The sequence below is a fragment of the Lepidothrix coronata genome, unplaced genomic scaffold, assembly GCF_001604755.1.
Source record: "Lepidothrix coronata isolate B3197 unplaced genomic scaffold, Lepidothrix_coronata-1.0 Scaffold276, whole genome shotgun sequence".
Taxonomy (NCBI): Eukaryota; Metazoa; Chordata; class Aves; order Passeriformes; family Pipridae; genus Lepidothrix; species Lepidothrix coronata.
In genome coordinates, this window is record NW_016690456.1 from 734,713 (window position 1) to 750,149 (window position 15,437).

Sequence of the window (15,437 nt, forward strand, 5' to 3'; positions counted from 1 at the left end):
ACACACTGACATTCAAGAAAAAGAAATTGGTAGAGGAGTCAAAAGGGAAAAAGGAAAAGGGAATACCTAAAGACTTTGTAGCAGTTTCCAGAATTAATATTTTGTTCAGAGTGGAAAAGCTGCAACAGGGTGAGATGAGGACACTGCTCTCAACTTCTGCATTGAAGTGTAAGTTGTTATCCAAGAGTTAATTTATTCTTCTGTTTTTCGTTACTGATTTTTTTCTCCCTTTCAACTAATTGAAAAGCCACAATTGATGACCATGAAGGGACAGCAGCAGCCCTTCAACTCTAAAATTAATTTCAACCAAAAAAAGAAATCCAAAGCTATATAAAAATTTCAAAGAGGGAAAGATTACACAGTGTAGAACCTATTAAGTGGGAAGAAGTTGAAGAGATTCATCATTCCCCTCAGTATTCTTAGGAGCCGACCTGTCCTTTAATTGAAGTTACCATATCCCACTCTGAAGAGTTTCTTTTCTTGAGAGAAAAGAGTGGCTGTGGCAGTGCCAAGCTTCTCAGGAGAGACAGCTTAATAAGAATATAAAAAATGCTGCCCTCCTTTCCTGCACATAAAGGTCTTCTTATTTTTTTCTTTGATTTTGACTCAACATAACTTCTCTACTTTAAAGAAATAAAGTAGGCTTCACTGGAGGAAAACACAGAAAAACTTAGAAATATGTGTTTCAGATATCAGCAAAGGTTTAAAAACAGAAATCAGAGCAAAGCTTTGCCAAGTTGGATGTTTGGTGTGGGTTTTCTTTTTTCCTTTTTTAAAATCGTGGTTTAGCAGATCCCTAAGCACACTTTTAGAAACAGCATATCTGTGAATTTTAAGCATACAAATGAATTAATCTCCTCCCCGTTTTGCTACGTGGAATTTAGAAACAAACAGACTTCATAAAGAATGACAATTGCATGGATCTGGATTGGTTGTAGACATTTTAATATTAATTTTAAACACAACGTATCTTTCTCTTCTCCCACCCTCCACCCCAAAGACCATTTTGGTTAAGCATGGAAGGCATCATGGAATATAAATGATCAGCAGAACAGCTAGAAATTAGACTAAACATTTAAGGACGTGAAAGCAAGAGTTGGAAGAGAAGTAAGGCAGCAGATCAGACATTTAACCAAGGAAATATTTTGTTTATCCATCATTTCTTGCAACTAAGCAGCAGATTGCTTGCTGTACTTTTCTAATGAAAATACGCAAAAGATAAACATAATCTATAGGTACTGCATGGTTTTGAGTTAGTGTGCTGCCTATAGCAAATCCAGCTCACTCTCTATTATTGCTGCATGGCCCTCTCATATTGACCAATAAAGCTTAAAACTATCCATGGAATTCCCAGAGAGTTTGAAAATCAAATGAGAAAGTAGAGAACTGAAATACATCAGGTGAAGACTTCTAAATTACAGTTTCTTTGCTTGACTTCCATCACAACTCCATGAAAATACTAAAGCCATTGTGTAGACTGCGGTAGACCAAAATGTTCCTTTCTGGTTTGTTTTGTTTTTTGAAATTTTCTTTAAAGTAGTATATTTTTTCTTTCAGGGTAGTCCCATCAGCATAATGTCTTTGTTGGAGGGTAAAAGAATATGAATAATACACACAAAAATCCTAAACCTACAGAGCTCAAGGTCCATAAAGAACTCCCTATGACATCTGTCCTCCTCTACTTAAACCCACACACTTATCTTTTGTAGCTTTACATTTCCCTGCCTACAGGGTTTGCTCAGGGATCCTGACCCAGCACCCAGGCCTGTCTCCTGCCTATGTCAGGCAGAGGTCCCAGCAGTTCTCATCTTGGCAAACCTCTCCATCTCTCAGCCACTCCAAGGGCAAGGTGGAAGGGAGGTCACTTTTAAGCTGTAGATTTGGCTCCCTGCTCTGCCCGAATTCCCATCCATGAGACGTAATCAAAAGCTGAGCTCCTACAGCTGCTCTCACATGCACCCCAGTGACACCAGCAACTCCCAGGCAAAGTTCCAGTTGCATACTGGAAGCAACGTTGGATGAAACAGCAGCAACCCCTCAAGTACTTCCTTGTCCTAATAGCTTAGAGAAAAGCTTAGTCCTGAGCAGCATCCTTTAACATGACCCTCTCCAGACACAGCTGACTGCCCCAGCACTTGGTAGAACAGCCTAAAGCCCACATTAGTATTTCTTTACCAGCCAGAATCCTTGTGCGCACATCTGCAGTCCCCTGGGAATAGGGCAACATCTAATTAAAGCAGATGGTCAGTGAAAATCGAAAGGTCAGGATTGAGGGTGCTGACAGAACCTCAGCTTCAAGCGTCCATCTAAATTACCAGCCACAGAAACCAACCCATACATACAAATCCAAACTGCAGCAATCTTTGCTTAAATTAAAAATGGTCTTTTTCAACTTATTCCTCCCCTTTTTCTCACACAAATATTTTTTTTTAAGAAGATGTACCAGTAAGTCAAGACAACTAGGACTAAACTGTTCTAACCACGAACCCTGGGGAACAGGTGTAGCGCACAGCTTCGCCATACATTTCCTTTTGTTTCTCATGGTTTTGGCTCAATTACATTTGTTCTTTTATTACAGGCTTATTTCATCCTTTCCTTTCCATAGGAAAATAAAAAGGTACCCAGCATTTAGCTTCATAGATCTGGAAACTATGCAGCAGAAATGCTGACTCATGAACATACATTTTCTTTTTTACTTGAAGCAAACAAATTAAATACCGCTGCCTCTGCTCTACAGCAAAAACCCAAATAAACTGAAAGAGAGTAAAACTGCGTTAGGCTATAACATGCTAATATCCTTTCAAGATTCAGCCAAGCCTTTCTACACCCAAGTGCTAGCCCTATTCTTCTCTCAATTTGTGTTGTTTAAGTGCTTAAGGATGTTTGCATATTTGCTAGATCGGGTGAAATAAACTAATTAGAGAGGAACAAAGCAATTTAGGAATTGCCGGGTGTGTGAGAGGCAGCTTGAGGGGAAACTCTGAATTCAGAATATGCCCATTAAATTGACTGTCGCACAGCTCTGTAACTACAACTAACTACAACTCAACTAAATGAAAAGCTGGATTTTCTTTTTTTTTTTTTTTGACAGTGATTTTTTTTTCAGGTTTGTATTATATTGTACATTTCTTGCCTGCCTTTCTGAAACATTTCCTGCTCCCGACCCTAACCTTGCATAAAATGAAAAGTCACTAAGGGTTTAAAATAACGTCTTTCTTCCCCCGCTACTCTTACAGCCAAAGACAAGTTAAAAGGCTGAAATATTTTGATGCTTGTATATCATAAGCCTTTCAGTACAAATACTTTTAATTTCCCAAGGGCTGACTTTCCTATCAAAGACTTCACATCTAACGTTGTTTTTTTCAAAAAGCCCCAATCAGCAGCAAACAAGTCAAATTGTCCGTGTTCACCAAAGAAAAGGAATACAAAAGCTGAAGAGATTTTATTGGCAGTCCTGCTGAGGTAAGAAAGGTGACACAGGATAAAATAAAAAAAGACTTGCACTTCATAATGGTTTGGAGGTGAATTCATACCCTTCCTTCATGGCTCTCTGATATCAGTTAACTATCTGAGGAAAGAACAGGCTGATGTTCTGACACATTACAAAAATAGAAATGTAATACCTAATTTTAAGATGGGTACTCAGAACATATTAAAGGGTTATGTTCAAAGCACGTAACAGCTCTGAAGTGAAGGAGAACAATGCTGACACCAAGTGGAAGAAAACACTGCCGGCTCCATCCTCCACTGCAACCATTGAGATGCCTGAAAATCTTAAGAGTCGCAAGTCTTAGGGCTGGGTGTTGTGGGAAATGTTTTAAACATCAGAGGAAGACCACACAGATCCTCTGAAAGCAGAGATCTGTGTTTTCCTAATGAGTACACCAGCTGATTAATTACAATCCTCTTCCTTGTAGTGTAGCTGATGTCAGTAAGCAAAGCAACTGGCTGCCACTCTGAACACATCAGGTATTGCTCCCCTTCACAAACTGCAGATAAACCTCCTTAATCTGTAATCTACACAAGTTCTGTGAGTCTGGATATGGTGGGAGCTTTATGCTCTATTCTCAGCCACACTGAAAAATGGGCATTCACAGACTGAGAAACAACCAAGAAAAGTCTCCACCAAGTTAGTTTCTGTACCCTTAGTGCCTTCAAAGCTATTTTTCCAAGCCAGGAAAGGCCTGTATCAGTGACCAATTTTAGAAACACCTTCCCCTCTCACACACTTAATATTCTTATCAAAGAACAGACAGTGATGGGTGTAATCAGCCAGGGCGAGTGCCCGAGCTCTGTTCTTGCACTATTGATGGCAGTAAAAATCTCAGCACTTCAGTTTGACCAGCTTCTCTCCTCTGTACTCAAGCTGCTTGTTACAGTAAAGCACAGCCAGTGGTGTGACAGAGCACACCCTCTCCTGCCAAGCTTCTCTCCTAGTGCAGCCGTCCCCAGAGAGGAAAAAGAAAAATAAAGACAAAGAAAAAAAAATAGAAAAAGAAAAAAAATTCTACATATATGGGAAGGGAGCAGAGAGAAACACAGACAGCAGCAAAACCCACTTGTGGGATTGAAGGGTGACTGCAGTGTCCCAGAGCACTTGCACAGCAAGTCAAGAGGAACCCCCAGCACTGCTGGAGCAAACATTACATCAGTGACACTTCCTCCACACCCTGCAGTTCACCAAAAAATGGAGACCAGGCACACTTGTTGTTTCCAAGTGGAAAACCAGCACAAAGGAAAGGCTGCTGTGGATCCCAGGCACAGCACAGGACAGGACTTCACTTGCTCCATGCCCTATTCCCTCCACCCACAGGCAGACAGGTCTGGCACTGAAGACCCAAAAGGAGTAATGAGTACTCCAGCCACATGCATCCGGGCTGTTCTAAGTCAAACTTAATTAGGCTAGAGCAATTTTTATCAAATCCTTATGCCTACATATTCTGCACTGCTTTTCCAGAAGAAAAAACCCACATCCTTACAATCTGTTGGCCGCAATGTTTTTGTGGGGATATATGTCCTACTTTGATCTCCATGTATGGCATTTTTCATCCAGTCTTCTGGTTTGCTCAGTACTCAAATAAAAAATTGAAATGTAATTTTTAGTGAGTCCATGTTTTACCAAATTTACAAAGATTAGGGAAAATAGACTTTCCGTGCAATGGGAAATATTATGAAGAAATCTTCCTATAATGTAACAGCAATCCCTGTGTAAAAATTGACAAATCTCCTGGCAGTTCACATGGTACCTGCGGGATTTGCTATGTTCATATATAAAGCCAATTAAATATACCATTGTTAAGTAAAGAACTTAAATAAAACAAAGTAATCCATACCTCTACCGCTTCAAATTTAGGAAAAAATTTGTTGAGAGCCACAGATAGGAATTGGAACTGTTTTCCCCTATCCAGAAAAAAATTATTTTGACAAGATAATTTAGTCTAACCTGGAAACTTCAGATCATGAGAAAGTATCTGTTTGTCTGGTTGCTCATTTGTTCTGAAAGGTTTCAGCTACTTCAACAAGCATTGTCACGGGATTAGCAAAGTAAAACATCAGTTAAATTATTACTGTCCTCCAAAGTGAGGAGATTCCATTTAGGAGACCATAATTCTCTTTTACGGCACCTTCAGATGAGAGTGAGGCACCACATTTTTTTCACAGAACAGATTTAATGCTGAAACATCCATATCCTCTTTGAAAAAGGCTAAAACCACAAATTTAACAGAACTCTCCAGACCACAAAAGCCTTCCCAATAAAACCATAATTTGAGTAGATAAAGTATCCATGAAATATTTATTTTCACTCTTCTGGCCAGCTCCAAACCACACTGCAGTTTTAGAATTTCATTCTGAGATGTCTGTGGTCAACCTGCAGGTCCAGGATGCTGTCCAGCTCCACTTCCCCATCCCCTGGATCTCTGCAATCCCTTTATAATGGGGTTCTATGGATTATAATGAGAAGCCACGTGGGACCCAATCAATAGGCAATCCCTGCAGCCTTGCTGATACACAGTAAAGCATGATAAAAGGACAAAGGAAGGGAAGAAAACAAGAAATGAGACTCCTTTCCTCAGGGTGGAGGCATTTCTTCTAACCAAACCCATACTTTAATGGAGATACAGGCAGTGGCTTGTACACACCCATAAAGTCATGCTTCTCTTTGTTTGCAAGACAAAGGTAGCAAGGATAATTCAGGAAGGAAGGATTTATCTGTGACTTTTGTACAAAAGGAAGACAGGGAAAAACACTCTTGTACTGGATGCAAAAAAAAAAAAAGAAAAAATCCATAGGCAACTTCTATTTAGAGTTTAAAATTCAGAAACAATGAGGGCAAACAGCATGACAAATTGCTATTAGCAAGGTTTGCTTCATAATTAAATTACTCTATAGAAGTTAAGATTATCTGGTACACCTCCAACACAGCCAGTGATATGCCTTGGGTTAAAACACAGTTATCCAGAGAGGCCTCAGGTCAAAACAAACACCACAGGGTCTAACCTCTTTTTAAAGAAGTATTTAATCCAAATAGGAAAATCAGTTTAGTACCAGTGCAGTTTGTGAGCTAAGACAGAAGGTTATAGGACAGCTCTAAAAATTAGTGAATTCTCTGGTGGGAAAATTTTTTTTAAAGTAAAATAAAAAAAAAAAAAAATTAAAAATGAAATAAAATTTATTAAGAGAACACACACACAAAACCCCCTCCTGGGGTACAGAATTCTGACTCTGTTTTCATGAAAAAAAAATGTACAACATACAATGGCCAGAAAAAAGGACAAGTTAAAATATACATCATAGCCTGGATATAACTTTTAAATCACTATCTTTATATGGAATAGGTGCCTGTGAATAATCTACTGTACAGCCTAGGGTAATAGCTCTGAACTATTAAAATGGTACCTTTCAAAAACTTGCAAATTCATCTCCCAGTCTGTCAGTCTGATCAGCCTGCAGACACAGAGTAAGTGGGATGACTCCTGGTGCTTTGAGATACCAAGAACTCTGCTCAGAACAATCAATCTGCCCACCTCAGCCTACAAACAACACAGCCTGTGTCAGCTGCATGGCATCCCTGCCAGATTGGCATGGCTTTAATTTGTCAGAGCTCAATTAATTAGGTTAACTTAAAATGTTGAAACAAAAAAAAAAATAGAAAAAAGGCACCCCAACAGCAACAAAATTACAGGAATTAAGTCAAGTATCTGTGTCAAAGCCAGTAAAAGCAAGTTTCATTTCCAGGACACAACAAGGGATCAGAGCCAGGTTTGCCATTTCAGTTTTTGCTTTCTTTGCTGGAACGAAAACACACACTCTTAAAATGTTTGGTTTGTAAACCTAACTTTGATGTTTCCAGTTCAATGGACTTTGAGCAATTGTTATATTATGAAAGATGAAGGGTACCTATCCAATGTGCTGGGTTTCCTGCCAGAAATTACAAAAACAAGACCAGCCACAGAATACTGAGCTCCCTTCTCACCCACAGCTGGGATTTTTTTCATAAGCTTACCTCAGAGCAGGAGAGTGCCCCATGGCTATGCTTTGTCTGAGGTTTTATTAAAGAGCTTGAGAGGATCTTTTCAGCAGAAGTCTTTCCCACATCACCACAATCCCAGACAGACTATGACATTTTGCAGAATTACAGGGAGTGGAGTTGGTTCTAGAACAAAAGCACTGCAACAGAAAGCCAGGTTTCCTGGCTTCTCTAATACATTCCCAATTTCTTTTAGCTGCTGATGCTTCTTCTAGCTTTGCAAACAGAAGCTAAATTTTGATTTTATTTGCTCATTTGGATACAGATTGCAGAAATTCTCAAAGGTGGTAGTGACACGGGACTTCTTCAGAGAGAAAGAGGAGCTGGGGGCAGGGGCTCCAACACCATCTCAGTGTGAAACCATCTCCCTGTTTTAGAGATGGGGACATGGCATGGCAGCAATACTGTAGAAACATCCTTGTACCAGAGTATTCTGTTCTTTATACCTACCTCTGGACAGGTTTTATTTTAAAAGAAAGCTTCCAAGGAGCATTAGTGTCTCAATATTCTGCTTGGGATATACAATATGTTCTAAATACTGAATTTGACTTTGTATTTGAAGTTTGATGGTTTTTCTTAACAGAGATACTCAGAGAAAGAAGACAGAAAATTAAGGAGTCATAAACACAAGCAGCAGCATCTACATTTACATACAATGGAAATCTCTTCCATAGTCCATCACTTTTCCTGGCACACTGTTACCAGTCTGGCCATGAGCCACAAGGATGTGTGGGAACTGCATGTCTTTTTCTAAAAGTCGATTTCAAGTTAAGCAGCAATGACACATCATATCACAAACTGAAAATAAGATTTATATTGACCCTCTCCCTAAACCAGCCTTTGTCTATCATGTTTTCTCCACCAGGAGTTTTTGACAGAGGCAAAAAAATGAATCGAAGTACTAACAACGTTTTACAACAGAAAGTGCCCAAGGAGAAGCTGAAACACACACAGTGACTTCTAAAAAGGGACAGAGAGGTTTCCAACCTTCTGGTTTTGCTTTTCTGCATCACCAATGTATAGACAAACATATATGCAAAATGAAAAGTGCTTCACTCAAGGAAAAAAGTCCAGTGGCTTTGATCTAACAAAGCTTGGCATTAACACATTTAAAGTGGAAACAACTTCAAATTTTATTGTTTAGCTTTTGCATTTGAAATTTTTCAAAAATCAAAATCTTAAATACTCATGTTTCCTCTCTGGCTTAGGTATATCATGAATATTTACATTGCTGGGAACAAGCTACAGTCTTTACTTACACTAAGGATAAGCAAATATATTTCCATGTGTAGGTTCCAACATAATGAAGTGCTTGATTACTTGCTGAATTGATTACTGTGACTTTCTTACCTGAAGGCCATCTGCTTGTCTCTGTGAGAAACAAGGGTTCAGGTCAACAAAAAGCATCTCATGGTGTTGAAGCAGATACAGCAGGAGGCCATTGTAAAGCCTTTGCTCTTCACAAGCCAAGGGACTGACAGGGACCCTAAGGGAAGAGGAGGTGGATTAAGTTTAGGAGCTCTCAGATCAGGGGCTAATCATGAGTCACACAGGGAGCCCTCCCAGGGCCCAAGATAATTCAGCAAAGCAGCCAGCTGAGTGACTGGATAAAAACGGAGTTCCCCATTTCTAACAAGCAGTTGTTGGGACAGGGACGAACAGTTTGGTGGGTTCACAAGACTGGGACCTTCGCAGTGTCAGAGCTCCAGTTTGCTGATCCACAACACAACGAGTCTTTGTGGCAGCACAGCAGAACCTGACAGCAACTCAGAATCGAGGTTCAGACACTCAAGGATTTGATTTCTCCTGTTGAGAATGGGAGAAAAAGCCCCAGAAATCTGCCAGCACTCACTGACACTGGGCTGAAGAGAGTAGTTTTGTTCTAGCTTAGCTTATGAAGGTGAACTCTGATCACTGGAATGTCTTATTACCAAAAATGCCTGGAAAAAAAACCCATAGGTAACAAACTGCTTCAGTGTGTTAATTTATAAATCCACAGACATCAAGCACATCATGCAGGGAAACTTGCAGATGCTCCCATTAACAGGTTGATTTTGGTTTTTTTTCTCTTTATTTCTTGCTTTCCCCACATATTTATTTTTAAAAAATAAATAATAGTTGAACTTGTGGTATCCATGCTAAATTGGAATAAATTAAAGTCAAGGGATTCTTTGTATAGGATTCTAATCTCATTCCCTGAAGGACCTGTGTATTCCCCCTGTGAACTATTGGGAAGCTTCAAGAACATTTACATAAATGCTATCTATGGCCTTCTCCAGCCACGCTGCACCAACTCAGTTCCACCCAGCACAGTATTAATATTTAAACAAGACATTCATAAACTCTGGAGACTAATGTGGAACATGAACACACCAGTCTTCTCTTTGCCAAATCAGTACATTCATTATTCATTTGCAATTTTAAAGTGCAAACATACACACTGGGCCCAGTCCAATTGCTTTCATTCATGTTCCTCTTTTGTAAACTTACTGTTGTTTCTGTAAGAACTTGAGTCCAGGCTCCTTTTGAAAGAAGATGGTTTAAACAGAGTTATAGTTGCTTTATGGTGAACTTGCCACCGGCTGCCGCAAGAGAGGAGCCCCGAAGAGAAGATACAAGGACTCCCTGAAACAACATCTCAGCCTTGGCCATATTGATCACCAGAACTGGTCTACTCTGGCCTCCAACTGGGAGACCTGGAGACACACCATCTATAACGCTGCTGATGCCTTTGAGAACGCACACAGGATCACCCTTGAGGAGAAAAGACAACGCAGAAGGAACCGTGCCTCGCAGAATATACAACCTAAGGAGTCTTTCTGCTGTGCCTTTTGCAACTGGACATGCCTGTCTCATATCAGTCTTTTCAGCCACCAACGCGTTTGCAACGAACGTGGGTAGAGCCCTTCCCAAATCTTCGTTCATGAAGCCCAGCCATGAGCCAGGTAAAATGTAGACAGATTTACAGGATAAACTACTGTGTCATCACTTTCTTTAGGGTCGGTTAACATTTTTCTTTTGTGAATTCCTATTTTTCCTGGGAGAGACTCAGTTTCTCCACAAAAAGCAAGGCTGCATGTGAACATGTAAACCATAGTTGACTGAGCAACAGCCTTTCCTGCATACAGCAATCCTAGGAGATTGTTCATTGCTCACCCAACATTAATACCCTCAACTCACAGGCCATAGAAGCAATACTTTTCATCCTTCGTCTTCTTTTTCAACTTTTTTCTTTATATTAGACACCTGTTCCCAAATCCACTTCTACCAGTTCTTAACACCAATACTGCACAAGCTATCCATGAAGATAAACAGCTCTCACACCACTTACTGAGTCCCACTTTCCCTTACCAGCAGCCTGTGTTTTGGGTGCCCAGTTCTCCTTTCATCTTAAAACAAATCCAAGCTATAGACTGGGATAAGCCCCTGCAGCTGACTCCAATATCAATGTCTCATCAGCAGATATTCACGGGTGGCAACAGGTGTGTACTCCAAATATAGAGAATACATTTTTAGTTTTCTCTGCAGCCACCTTCCACAAAGACTTTTAATTAATTTTGTAAAATAGTCACTTCCCACGTGTTCAGATACTTCTGCCACTAGCAGAAACTCTATTAACTGGCTGACAGCAGGGGAATTAGGTTCAGACACTGCTAAATCCAGGAATATGGTTCCTAGAAGAAAATCTAGGAAGAGCACAGCTCCTGAAATATATTCTGCATCCACTATAAAAGCCCTGTAATCAGTTATAGTGAAAATCAAACACAAGAGAACATTCACTACAAATAAGGAACAAGTAAAACTCGATCATCAGGAATCAGCTCTTTTCAAAGTTCTTTGCCACGAAGTGCAAGCTAAAAAATCCACGCAGTCCCTTGCCTTGGCTGTGCCCAGGAGATCTGCCAAGGTTCCCTGCCAGCAGAGGCTTGCTGCAAATTTACAGAAACAATGAGTCAAAGTGAGCAGCAGCAAACAGCTGGCTGGCTAACATGCTTGTGCACTCCTGCAAGGCTTACTTACTGAGGTTAGTACCAAAAATCTCTTTACCAAGCTGAAGCAAAACGAAATATTCATAGAAATCGAAGGAACATCAGTTGCATCTCTGACGGAAGTGTGGCAACACGTTTTCCTAGGCATTCCCAGAGACTAGGGGAACACAAAACAGTTCACAAGGAGGATGAGTGGCAACAGAAAGAAATAGTTCGGAGAACGAGCAGAAAGAATTCAACAGCAGAAGTTAAGAGAAGGGTGGAGATAAGCAAAGTCCAGGGAGTAGCCAGCCTGAGACCTGACCTGCAAGTTATGCTTCTGGTTCCCTTACCTACAAAGGGACAAGGACACAAAAGCTGCATCATGCACATGTTAAGACTGAGTCACAAAAGATCCATAACAGATTCCAGGGTCTAAAATCTAAAAGCAAAGCCACACTAACAGTGATGGTGAAGCAATTTAAGAGCAGTGAAGATAGCTTAACTCAGTCTCATGGGGAAAAAAAAAATAACATGAGGGAGGAAGGCCCATAGAAGAAATAAGAAGGATCTGTTTTCAAAGATTAAGGTAAAACTAAAACATTTTACTTAGTTATGTTTTTTCCTGAAACATACCTTCTTTTCATATATTCCCTCTCTGGGTTCCATCACCCTGAACAGGGAGATACATACTAATAATACAGTAGAATTCTTCCAATGTTAATCTGATTTCAGTCAAATATTGAATGTAAGTAGCATTAAAGTAAGGGGCTGCAACAGATTAAAAATAGATAAGAGGCAGCTTATTTAACATTCAGTTTCACACAAACAGTGATATCAGTTTCCTAGCATTTAAAATCCACGATGAAATTTTCCATGACCCTGTAACTAGACTTTCAATATAAAACCTGTGTTAAGGCTTATATTTTTTTCTGTTGCAATTGCCATAGCTACTAATTCTGAGGTATATGCAGTTTAGGCTTGCAAGGTACAATGAGCAGCACGTTTAATATTCTACTTCTGTGTCCCCAAGGCCCATATGTGTCCACGTTCCAACTACTGAATATTCCTACTCGGTCACTTCAGTGAAACTATAAGCATGACAGGTCTCCACAAATAAAAGTGTCAAAAGATTGAGACAGGTGATAATCCCAGACAGAATTTACACTTGAATATAAATAGATAAGAAATTTAAAGTAAGAAGGCTTATAAACAACCCAGTTCAGTTGTTCAATGTCAAAGAAGGAAGAAGAAATTGCACAAAAATGCAGATTGCCAGAATACGTGCAGAATATTTTTAACACCTGCAGTGAATTAGTGCCATAAGTGGAGCTGACATTACATCCAGGAGGTTAATTCCAGCAACTGAATGGAGCATATATTTCTGCAGATTAGATCTAGAGTTGGTTTTTTCATAACCTTCACGTTTTGACTGAGCAATTATAGCGAGCACTACCCAACGTGTCTCAGTTTCCAGTGCAGCTACACTCTGGCTGCCAAATGTTTCATAATGTGGCAGATAATTGCACTAATTCTGGCTCTGAAAGACATAAAGGATATTTATGACTTTTTCCCCTGTGTCAGCAGATATGATTTGCCACAGCTGTCTACCTTGAATTTTGCTGCTCTACAGGACAATACAAATGATTTATTCTGAATCACTGAAGGCCTCAGGTCACTCAGCAGGAAGTGGCACAGCAATCTCACCGAGAGAAAATGCCAGTTGCAAAGCTCTTGTCTCCACCCGACTACCAAAAAGGTGATTTTTCATAATCCCAGGCGGTAACTCTCCAAGGACAGAATCAGCTAAACACTTCACAAAAAAGGAGCTCCAGAATTACTGGTTTCTCTCCCAGAGCTGGTGAGATCAGAATGACTGTAAAAGCTGAAGATAACATTTATAAGGAAGACATATTTCTATTTGTAGCTGTTGTCTTGACAAGTCAGTAGCAGGGAAACCCAACTCTGATTGCTTTCAAGGCTTCTCAGACAGGTCATTGCCACAAATACTTTGTTTAGCACTGAGGGTACTTTAAAAACTAGACAGAGGGACATCTTCAGAAGTAGCTAGACCATGTCCCAGAACAGTGGGACATTTAAAAACTGAAGCAGCTCAACAGTCAATAAGGGAGCATACTGGATTCTCATGTGTAGGTCAGTGGGCACACATTCAGAAAACCTGGGAGTGGAAATAAAGGAATTAAGTCTTCTTGCATGTGTGTGCATGCACAGAAGCCTCAGGTGATAGCAAAGGTCTCCTGATGGCAGAAGAGTGACAGTCAGTGAAGTCCTCTTTGAGTTAGTGTAGGGGTCAAGGGATAGACTTCTGGCGAAGGCCTTTTAGCATCAGCCTTTTACCTGTTCATAAGTATCACCACACAACTAATCCAGACACTGAAAATAAACCTCATCTATCTACTCTTATTTACTAACTAGCATGCAGAGATTAAGGAACTTGGGGTTTGATTGCAAAACTGCCTTGTCCCATCAGCAAATACCCTCCATGGTGAAGCCTCCTCTCACAGGAGCAAATGGCATAACTCCCACCACATCGCATGTTAGATTTGTCTCCGTGGCTGTACTTTCACTAAAGATATAAACTTATATCACCTGCAAAGGTCATATGTTGGTACACCTGGCAATAAACCCACAGAGCAGGTAAGCAGACACTAAACATAGAGACCTATGAAACAGCAGCAAAAGTACAGTTCCCCAAAACAAAGTCTGTCATTGACTGGTGCAAATTTTGCTGAATATATACTTTTAAAATGAACTTGGCTTGCCACATACATGAAAAAAAAAAAGGTGAATAAGGCTTTTTTTTTTTGCATAGAAGATCCTAATTGCTAACACATACATTTTGTAAAGTGGCGCAGGCTCATAGTTCACATTAAGCTTGACATGGCTATGATCCACTAAAACAAAGGTTTACAAATGGTAACAGGTATAAATATTTTAACATCCTCTCGTGTCTACAATGAAGGATGGGATAAAGAACTAAACCATTCTAGTTTCATTGGAAAATCCTCCATTACCTGATCACACTAGGCTGTTCCTTGTTGTCATCTTGACTTGCATGGCATGTTGTCCAGCCTTTCCTTTTGTGCCCGCTCACCATCATCCCACACATAACTTGTCTAGCTTCAGCCAAGCAGTCACTGCTTGCAAGCTCAGGGGGCCTCTGCCTGGATGTCAACTTGCATTTTAGTGGCAAGGGCAGAATGAGTTGCTTCTCATTCTTGATAAAGAATTTATCTTAATTTCTCTGTTATCTAATGATATTACAAGGTCAAAGTCAGCATTAGCTTTTCAGAATCAAGTCTAACAATTAAACAGCCTGCACTTCAGTTGGCTAGGAAAAGAGGAGTAGTTCTCATTAAACAGCTCTCCACCTGTCATATCTCTTCTCTTCAGATGTTTTCTTACTTGAGGCAGGACCTGTCTAGTCAGTGCCTAACAGAATGAAGGTGGTCAGCCAGCTCAGAACCTGTCACATCTGCCCAAAACATACTGTATAAATATTTAACTTTCCAAATGTTCCACTTACTGTTGGACATACAGCTACGACAAAAAGCCTCACTGTAAAGTGTGACTTGGCAGAACTGTTTAAGGTGGGTGAATAGAGAGTACTCACTTGAATAGAGCAGGCCCAAACACAATGGAGAGGTTTTCCAGAGTCATGAAATTCACTTCACTGTGCGTTGCTATCTTTAACAGGAAAGCAGACAGGAACTGAAGAAGGTTTTGATGGGCTTCGGGCAGGCAGCTGAGCAACTGTTTCATGTTCTCTATGCATTCTGTTGTGTTGATTTTGTGCTCTGGTGGGGGGGGAAAAAAAATTATGACAGGCATTCCTAATATCAACACAATTTCATCATAGATATTACTATAGATTTGAGAAAGAGAGACATTTTAAAATATATTAGAGCAAAGTGAAGAAT

The 15,437-nt window shown here is 40.1% G+C and overlaps 1 long non-coding RNA gene across 1 annotated transcript in view; it reads right to left on the reverse strand.

Annotated features, from left to right (window-relative positions):
• LOC108507958 overlaps positions 1-10,792 on the reverse strand; it is a 28,917-nt gene extending 18,125 nt beyond the window's left edge. The window contains exons 1-2 of the long non-coding RNA XR_001878304.1: positions 10,727-10,792; positions 5,334-5,341 (exon numbers count right to left, since the gene is read on the reverse strand). This is a non-coding gene — a long non-coding RNA (uncharacterized LOC108507958). The remainder of the gene's footprint in view (positions 1-5,333; positions 5,342-10,726) is intronic.
• Positions 10,793-15,437: the final 4,645 nt, after the last annotated feature.